Raw genomic sequence first — 10471 nt, 5'->3', positions numbered from 1 at the left:
TTCAGAAATCCTAGTAACGAAATATTCTCGGAATTGGACGAAATCAACGCCCAGGTTCCTATTTTGCCCGGAAGCATCCAGAACACACGAGAAGGACCAGAGGGGGGGCACTGGGCCCCCAGACCATAGGCCGGCGCGGCCCAGGCCCTGGCCGCGCCGCCCTATAGTGTCGTCGCCCCTTCGACCTTCTGACGCCGCCTCTTCACCTATATAAAGCCCCTGGACCTAAAACCTCGATACGAAAAAGCCACGGTACGAGAAATCTTCCAGAGCCGCCGCCATCGCGAAGCCAAGATCTGGGGGACAGGAGTCTCTGTTCCGGCACGCCGCCGGAACGGGGAAGTGCCCCCGGAAGGCTTCTCCATCGACACCGCTGCCATCTCCACCGCCATCTTCATCACCGCTGCTGCTCCCATGAGGAGGAAGTAGTTCTCCATCGAGGCTCGGGGCTGTACCGGTAGCTATGTGGTTAATCTCTCTCCTATGTACTTCAATACAATGATCTCATGAGCTGCTTTACATGATTGAGATCCATATGATGAGCTTTGTATCGCTACTAGTTGTGTGCTACTCATGTGATGTTATTAAAGTAGTCTATTCCTCCTGCATGGTGTAAAGGTGACTAGTGTGTGCACCATGTGGTTCTTGTCGTAGGCTATGATCATGATCTCTTGTAGATTGTGGAGTTAATTATCATTATGATAGTATTGATGTGATCTATTCCTCCTTCATAGTGTAATGTGGACAGTGTGTGCACTATGTTAGTTCTTGGTTTATTTTGCAATGATCTATTATGCTCTAAGGTTATTTAAATATGAACATTGAATTGTGGAGCTTGTTAACTCCGGCATTGAGGGTTCGTGTAATCCTACGCAATGTGTTCATCATCCAACAAAAGAGTGTATGTAGCACATATGAGAAAGAGTTATTTATTATGCGATCAATGTTGAGAGTGTCCACTAGTGAAAGTGTAATCCCTAGGCCTTGTTCCTAAATATCGCTATCGCTGCTTGTTTCTTGTTTTCTTGTGTTACTATTGCTGCGTTACTCGCTTGTTTCTTGTCCTGGGCAAAGCACTTTTCTGCCGTTGCCACTTTGCTCATATATATTCATACCACTGTATTTCACTATCTCTTCGCCGAACTAGTGCACCTATTAGGTGTGTTGGGGACACAAGAGACTTCTTGCTTTGTGGTTGCGGGGTTGCATGAGAGGGATATCTTTGACCTCTTCCTCCACGAGTTCGATAAACCTTGGGTGATCCACTTAAGGGAAAACTTGCTGCTGTTCTACAAACCTCTGCTCTTGGAGGCCCAACACTGTCTACAGGAAAAGGAGGGCGTAGACATCAAGCTATTTTAAGGCGCCGTTGCCGGGGAGGAAAGGTAAAGGTACTCACACTCGGATCTCGGCTACTAAGCTATTTTCAGCGCCGTAAGTACTCAAAGCTATTTCCTTTAGATCCTGCAATTGCATCTTTTTGTTTCTTGTTTACACTAGTAAGGCATAATGGACAACAATGAGCTTTTTACTCTATTTCCTGATTTAAGACATGGATGGTTTGATCCGAAAATTAAAAAACCCATGGAACATATTAATATGAACACTTTGAACACCATTGTTGCTAACGATATGGAAAATTCTAAGCTTGGGGAAGCTGGTTTTCATGATCTTTTTAGTCCCCCAAGCATTGAGGAGAAAATTTTCTTTGATGATACTTTGCCTCCCATATATGATGATTATAATGATAGTGGTCTTTTGGTGCCACCTACTATGGAGAGTAAATTTTGTTGTGATTATACTATGCCTCCAACACTTGATGAAAATAATAATGATAGCTACTTTGTTGAATTTGCTCCCACTGCAACTAATAAAATTGATTATGCTTATGTGGAGAGTAATAATTTTATGCATGAGACTCATGATAAGAATGCTTTATGTGATAGTTATATTGTTGAGTTTGCTCATGTTGCTACTGAAAGTTATTATGAGAGAGGAAAATATGGTTGTAGAAATTTTCATGTTACTAAAACACCTCTCTATGTGCTGAAATTTTTCAAGCTACACTTGTTTTATCTTTCTATGCTTGTTGCATTATGCTTCATGAATTTGTTTATTTACAAGATTCCTATGCATAGGAAGCATGTTAGGCTTAAATTTGTTTTGAACTTGCTTCTTGATGCTCTCTTTCGCTTCAACTACTATTTCTTATGAGTGCATCATTAAAACTGCTGAGCCCATCTTAATGGCTATAAAGAAAGAACTTCTTGGGAGATAACCCATGTGTTATTTTGCTACAGTACTTTGTTTTATATTTGTGTCTTGGAAGTTGTTTACTACTGTAGCAACCTCTCCTTATCTTAGTTTTGTGTTTTGTTGTGCCAAGTGAAGCCTCTAATCGAAGGTTGATACTAGATTTGGATTTCTGCGCAGAAACAGATTTCTATCTGTCACGAATCTGGGCTGTTTTCTCTGTAGAAAAATCATAAAAATATGCCAATTTACGTGCGTGTTCCGCAGATATGTACGCAACTTTCATTAGTTTTGAGTTTTCTGATCTGAGCAACGGAGTTATTTATTAAAAATTCGTCTTTACGGACTGTTCTGTTTTGACAGATTCTGCCTTTTATTTCGCATTGCTTCTTTCGCTGTGTTGGGTGGATTTCTTTGTTCCATTACCTTCCAGTAGCTTTGAGCAATGTCCAGAAGTGTTAAGAATGATTGTGTCACCTCTGAACATGGGAGTTTTTGATTATGTACTAACCCCTCTAATGAAGTTTATGAGAAGTTTGGTGTGAAGGAAGTTTTCAAGGGTCAAGAGAGGAGGATGATATACTATGATCAAGAAGAGTGAAAGCTCTAAGCTTGGGGATGCCCCGGTGGTTCACCCCTGCATATTTCAAGAAGACTCAAGCATCTAAACTTGGGGATGCCCAAGGCATCCCCTTCTTCATCGACAAATTATCAGGTTCCTTCTCTTGAAACTATATTTTTATTCGGTCACATCTTATGTGCTTTACTTGGAGCGTCTGTGTGCTTTTGTTTTTGTTTTTGTTTGAATAAATGCTTGTGTGGGAGAGAGACACGCTCCGCTGGTTCATATGAACACATGTGTTCTTAGCTTTTAGTATTCATGGCGAAGTTTCTTCTTCGTTAAATTGTTATATGGTTGGAATTGGAGAATGCTACATGTAGTAATTTGCTAAAATGTCTTGGATAATGTGATACTTGGCAATTGTTGTGCTCATGTTTAAGCTCTTGCATCATATACTTTGCACCCATTAATGAAGAAATACATAGAGCATGCTAAAATTTGGTTTGCATATTTGGTTTCTCTAAGGTCTAGATAATTTCTAGTATTGAGTTTCAACAACAAGGAAGACGGTGTAGAGTCTTATAATGTTTACAATATGTCTTTTATGTGAGTTTTGCTGCACCGGTTCATCCTTGTGTTTGTTTCAAATAAGCCTTGCTAGCCTAAACCTTGTATCGAGAGGGAATACCTCTCATGCATCCAAAATACTTGAGCCAACCACTATGCCATTTGTCTCCACCATACCTACCTACTACATGGTATTTCTCCGCCATTCCAAAGTAAATTGCTTGAGTGCTACCTTTAAAATTCCATCATTCACCTTTGCAATATATAGGTCATGGGACAAATAGCTTAAAAACTATTGTGGTATTGAATATGTACTTATGCACTTTATCTCTTATTAAGTTGCTTGTTGTGCGATAACCATGTTTCTGGGGACGCCATCAACTATTCTTTGTTGAATATCATGTGAGTTGCTATGCATGTTCGTCTTGTCTGAAGTAAGAGAGATCTACCACCTTATGGTTAAGCATGCATATTGTTAGAGAAAAACATTGGGCCGCTAACTAAAGCCATGATTCATGGTGGAAGTTTCAGTTTTGGACATATATCCTCAATCTCATATGAGAAAATTATTAATTGTTGTTACATGCTTATGCATAAAAGAGGAGTCCATTATCTGTTGTCTATGTTGTCCCGGTATGGATGTCTAAGTTGAGAATAATCAATAGCAAGAAATCCAATGCGAGCTTTCTCCTTAGACCTTTGTACAGGCGGCATAGAGGTACCCCTTTGTGACACTTGGTTAAAACATGTGCATTGCGATAATTCCGGTAGTCCAAGCTAATTAGGACAAGGTGCGGGCACTATTAGTATACTATGCATGAGGCTTGCAACTTGTAAGATATAATTTACATGATACATATGCTTTATTACTACCGTTGACAAAATTGTTTCATGTTTTCAAAATAAAAGCTCTAGCACAAATATAGCAATCAATGCTTTCCTCTTTGAAGGACCATTCTTTTACTTTTATGTTGAGTCAGTTCACCTATTTCTCTCCACCTCAAGAAGCAAACACTTGTGTGAACTGTGCATTGATTCCTACATACTTGCATATTGCACTTGTTATATTACTCTATGATGACAATATCCATGAGATATACATGTTACAAGTTGAAAGCAACCGCTGAAACTTAATCTTCCTTTGTGTTGCTTCAATGTTTTTACTATGAATTATTGCTTTATGAGTTAACTCTTATGCAAGACTTATTGATGCTTGTCTTGAAGTACTATTCATGAAAAGTCTTTGCTTTATGATTCAGTTGTTTACTCATGTCATATACATTGTTTTGATCGCTGCATTCACTACATATGCTTTACAAATAGTATGATCAAAGTTATGATGGCATGTCACTCCAGAAATTATCTTTGTTATCGTTTTACCTGCTCGGGACGAGCAGAACTAAGCTTGGGGATGCTGATACGTCTCCGACGTATCGATAATTTCTTATGTTCCATGCCACATTATTGATGTTATCTACATGTTTTATGCACACTTTATGTCATATTCGTGCATTTTCTGGAACTAACCTATTAACAAGATGCCGAAGTGCCAGTTCCTGTTTTCTGCTATTTTTGGTTTCAGAAATCCTAGTAACGAAATATTCTCGGAATTGGACGAAATCAACGCCCAGGTTCCTATTTTGCCCGGAAGCATCCAGAACACACGAGAAGGACCAGAGGGGGGGGGGGGCACTGGGCCCCCAGACCATAGGCCGGCGCGGCCCAGGCCCTGGCCGCGCCGCCCTATAGTGTCGTCGCCCCTTCGACCTTCTGACGCCGCCTCTTCGCCTATATAAAGCCCCTGGACCTAAAACCTCGATACGAAAAAGCCATGGTACGAGAAACCTTCCAGAGCCGCCGCCATCGCGAAGCCAAGATCTGGGGGACAGAAGTCTCTGTTCCGGCACGCCGCCGGAACGGGGAAGTGCCCCCGGAAGGCTTCTCCATCGACACTGCTGCCATCTCCACCGCCATCTTCATCACCGCTGTTGCTCCCATGAGGAGGGAGTAGTTCTCCATCGAGGCTCGGGGCTGTACCGGTAGCTATGTGGTTAATCTCTGTAACGGCCCCGGGTAGTACCTCTAATAGATTTTGCTTGTTCTTTTATTTTGTGCGTCATCATCATCATGCATACATCATATACATGCTTTGACAAAAATAAAATTATTTTAATAAACCCCTTCTCCTTGTCTTATTTCAAATAATAATAAAATCAAAATATTATTATTTTGGATATCTTGGAAACCAATTTCAAATCTAGTTTAAATATTTTTGAAGTCTCAAAATTTGTTTGAAACATGTTTATAATTTCCTTTCCAATCCTATTTCTCTATTTCTCTCCTCAATTCAAAATGTTTAGAGAATGTGAGAGTGAAGCCGCAGCCCAACCTTTTTGGCCCAAGTCTCAACCGAAGCTCCTTTCTTTCTTCCTGGCTTGCTCCTTTTTGAGCCAAACCACATCGTGGCATGCAGCCCACCTTCTTCCCGGACACTGCTGAGAATCCTCCGGAGGATAAACTCCTTCCAGCCTCCTGCTTCCCTGATCGACACGTGTCCACTTTCAGCCAAAATCCTGACGATGCTTCGTCGCAGCAAAAAATATCCCGCTTTTGCTTCATTGAAGCACAAAAACGATTCGCCTAAAAAATTCCAGCCTCCTGTCCACTTTCAGCCAAAATACTGACGATGCTTCGTCGCAGCAAAAAATATCCCGCTTTTGCTTCATTGAAGCACAAAACGATTCGCCTAAAAAAAGAAAAAGACACGAGGAACTCGCTGGAGACTTCGCCGGAGACCTCGCCGAAGACATTGAAGCACAAATAATGAAGTAAAGAAGCAGAGCCACGAAAGCACCTCCCCAACCTCACCGGAGACTCGCCGGAGCCCTTGCCGGAGACATTGAAGCACAAATAATGCAGTAAAGAAGCAGAGCCACAAAACATTTACAACACCACTGTTGAACATTTGCAGCACCTCCCCGACCTCACCGGAGACCTCGCCGGAGACATTGAAGCACAAATAATGTAGTAAAGAAGCAGAGCCACGGAATATTTACAGCACCGCCGTTGAACATTTGCAGCACCTCCCCCGACCTTGAAGAGCAGCGCCCAGGGATGGAGGCGGGCAGCCGTCGTGGCGGGCGGAGGCGGCGGTGCGCGGGATGGAGGCGGGCGGCCGTCTTGCGGCACGGAGGCGGCAGTGTGCGGGATGGAGGCGTGCGGCCGTCACAGGGGGCGGAGATGGCGGTGCGCGAGATGGAGACGCGTGGCCGTCGCGGAGATGGAGGTGGAGGCGCGCTCCGTCGAGCCCGGCCGGCGAGGTCCCCTGGCTCTCCCATGGCGATTTGGTGTGAGGGGCTCGTCGATGGGGTGCTGGATGGCGGCGGCCCCCTCGGGGCACAAGGAGGCGCGGTGGAGATCGACGGCGACCCCCTCGGGGCAAAGAGCGACGCGGTGGAGGTCGGCATCAATGCCCCCGGGTACAGCGCGACGGGTTGGAGGTCGGCGGTGGCGGCACCGAGGCACACGGCGGCGCTCTGCGGGTCCGCGGCGGCGCCCCAAACGGCGTGTGGCTCGGAGAGGCGGCGATCCATGGCGAAGGCGGGCGGTGCTGCACGGGGAACTGGAGACGCGCCCCAGGAGGAAGACGATTGCTCTGGGTCACAGGATAAGAACGCGGGTGGGCCCCATAGGGCGGGCCTAGGAGGATTAATTAGATGGATCCAACGGTGGCTGATCCGGAGGTTGCTCGCGCCCGCAGCCTCCGGAGGAATCAAATCATTTTCCTTCTTCCCTCATCTTCTTTTCTTCTTTCCCATGTACGGCAGCGCATCTGGCTACCTACAGGTCGCTGTCTAGCGATGGGACGGTTCCTGGGAGCTCTGCTGCTTCCTATAAAATCTTCCACCTGCAGAACCCTAGCCATCTTTTCCCTCCTCCAAACGGCGCCGCCACCCTCTCTTCTTCTTCCACCAAAACCCCACCGAAGACAGCGCCGCTGTATACACCTCGCCGTCGACGCCATGGTCGCCGTCGACCTCGCCTGAGCGCGGGAACGGGATCTCCTCTCCCTCCTCTACGTCCACGTCGTCTTCACGGAGGCTGGAGCGCCAAGCTCGGCACGCTCCCGACCACCTCTGCCCGTCTACACCCCGGCCACTTCTTCCTCTTCGTCGCCGGCGATCATCTCCGACGCCTCAACCTCGTCGTCGACTACCCCAGGGTGAGCACACCTCCTTGCCTCGCCCCTGCATGCTACTACATGCTTGGATCGAACAGATCTGCAGAGATCGAGCGAGGTTGAGTTAGTTCGAGAGAAAAAGTAGATGTTTTACATCTGTCACGGTGCCTATCCTCCGAAGCTTCCCGCCGGCGAACCACTCCACCTCTGCGCGAGATCTTGGCACCGTTGCAAAGCCCCGACGTAGATCTACAACTTTTGTTTTGTAGTCACCTAGTTTCGATGCCTGTACACGACGCCATCATCAAGCAAACTTCGGTCCAGAAAACGAGTTTCTGTTTTTACTGTTCCTCGTCTGTGACAGGGTCTCGTTTTCCAAAGCTCACCGCCGGCGACACGACGCACCAAAGTGAACCACACCACCACCCATCGAATCTTGGCACCACCAGCAAGCTCAACTCGTAGATATTTCCTCAATTGGCTGTCCAGATTCTTCTTTCTCGCTGCTTTAAAATCTGTGCTCGAAAACGTCTGCAGGTGTCAATCTTCAGTTCCAAGTGTCACAATCTTCAGTTAACCGCGTGCCTCACCATATCTTGCTCATGTCCTGTGTTCTATCAAACTCTATACAGCAGCACACTGGCTACCATCTTGATCCTCTCCCGCGCATGACTGGGTTCGATTTCCCTAGCGCGCGAGATAAAACCCCTTTTGTTTGGCCTTCGCAGTGCTGGCGCTGACGTGTCGCGCGGACCCACGCGTCATCCTCTGTGGCTAGCCTCTCTTCGGTATAAAACAGTTTTTCCTTTTCCCTGTTTTTCTGAAAATTGCTGCAAATGCTTTTATCTTGCAAAAATCATATCTACTAAACCGTAACTCGAAATAAAAAGTGTTCTATATCAATTTTGATTATAAAAATGTACTGAACATGAATATGCCATTCATGCTTGCTGTTGCCTCATGCATCATATAAATTCGTGATAGTTTGCATTATCACCTAATATGGAACATATGGAATATGTGGGATATTATATATATATGTTGTCCCGGTTCCATTTAACTTTGAAGTAGCTCACCCCTGCCATGTTATGCCATGCTAACAACCACTTAACTTTGCCGGTAAATATGCAACTCCAACCTAATTTGTTTGTCCGGGGTTCCGACTTCGATTAAATTGGATAAGTGCATCGCATCATCCTTGCCATGTCATGCATATCATCTTGAGCATGCCGACTCTTTATCCGTAGTAGTAAGATTACATACGTTGTGTGTTCCAGCATTTGCTTCTTCCTGGATAGGATCACGAAGTGCTGATGTGAGATACGATGAGTTCTCCGACAAGTTCTTCTGCAGCTTTTCACAGACGAGCCCTCTCTCTTCTCCTATTATACACTCTCCCTCGCATTGCTATCCTTATGTTGCGCTTCTTTATCGAGTCACGTGTCCTATTCCACTTGTTTACCATAATAATCCTATATGTATCATTCCTTAACCATAGCCGTTGCTTGATGTTTGAGCCTTGCGAGTCGTAGGCGTGTTTAGGCTCTGTTGTTTATCTCGATCTGTTATCGGGATATGTTGGGTTGTTGGGAGGTTATCACATGCTATATCAGTTGTTGGAGATACACATGCTTTACTTATTTGTTAACAACTAAAATTGTAAGCAGAGGCATCTGTGAGCCCCTTTGCGATAGCATCGGAACTTTGACTTGCTAATGTCCCCTAGGACCCGAGTTCTTGTTATCTGTTCCGAGATTAAGCGCTCTACCCATGCGTGGGGATTCACTGGGACCCCCCTCACCCATTACCTTTTCTCGAGTTAGTTGAAAAGGGGGCCACAACCTTGGTTTTATTTGGTGCATGCATATTTATTACTGTTGCCTTCGGGTGTTTACTTCTTGTTGCCTTCGGGTGGTTTATTTACATCGCACTTTGCATAATTGCTAGACGACTTATCTAGTGCTTGGCCGTTAGTGCCCGCCTAGACGCCTACACAACCTCTGGGTCCGTCTCGGAGTACGGCCGAACTTCGTCACGGGTAGCTTAGTTGGGTGGCCCCCCTAGACTTTCTTGTTGAACTGGGAACGGTCTTGTTGTGAGACATCGCCTGTAAGAAGCGGGTCGAGCATGCGTATGGTTACATTTGGGCAACCCCTGCAGGGTGTACATCTTATCGATAAGCCGTGTCCGCGGTTATGGACGACTTGGAATTGTATAGCTTGATCATAGACAACTTACACCGTTATCTTGTTGCTAATAATCTGATAATAACTTGCGTAGTAATATAGCCTTACTACAACCGTTACCCAATAAAACTTGTCCACCGTTGAGTGCCTTTTACATTGCTTCTTCGCAATTGTTGGAGGGGATATGTGTAATCGGCTGGGTTATGTTTGTGTAGTATTTTATCTGTTACCTTATGCGCTCTCTCACCTTCTCTGATTAGACGAATGTTATAGAGTGTCTCTATAGGTTTTTTTTTGTGCTTGCGCTGCCGCTTAACTCCACCATATTGCCTATGACGTTCCTCTTGCGTCCTCTAAGTCCCATGCGTGCCTCAAGTACAAAGGACGACTGGTTGACGAATGCTTTCACGTCTTGAAGTCTTGTTAAGTACGAACCCGTACTTATTGCTGCTTCTACGGGATATAACCGGGCATGTATGAAGATATGTTCGATGAAGACGACGTTAGCAAGGTTACCCTTCCGGCTTGGCCTGGGCAGGGTTATGGACGCCACTGGTTATCTTCAGGACTCTTAGTCCAATTTGTATCTTGTCCGTACTCGGACGTATTCGATCTTCTGTATGATTTGGATCTTTGCATTGTATATTTGTATCTTGACTCGTTGGAGTCGTTGTTGTAATATATGTATCTTGTGGGCTCTATTGTAATCCTGTTGTAATGTTA

General features: G+C 45.2%; 1 long non-coding RNA gene across 1 annotated transcript; it reads left to right on the top strand.

The window, feature by feature from the left end:
- The first annotated feature begins 7330 nt into the window (after positions 1-7330).
- LOC127311730 (uncharacterized) lies at positions 7331-9187 on the top strand. The gene is made up of 2 exons (XR_007857822.2): positions 7331-7604; positions 8840-9187. It is a non-coding gene; the product is annotated as an uncharacterized lncRNA (long non-coding RNA).
- Positions 9188-10471: the final 1284 nt, after the last annotated feature.

Source organism: Lolium perenne, chromosome 7, assembly GCF_019359855.2.
Source record: "Lolium perenne isolate Kyuss_39 chromosome 7, Kyuss_2.0, whole genome shotgun sequence".
Classification (NCBI taxonomy): domain Eukaryota; kingdom Viridiplantae; phylum Streptophyta; class Magnoliopsida; order Poales; family Poaceae; genus Lolium; species Lolium perenne.
Note: the sequence above shows the minus strand (reverse complement) of the source record. Positions and strands in the feature narration are given on the sequence as shown.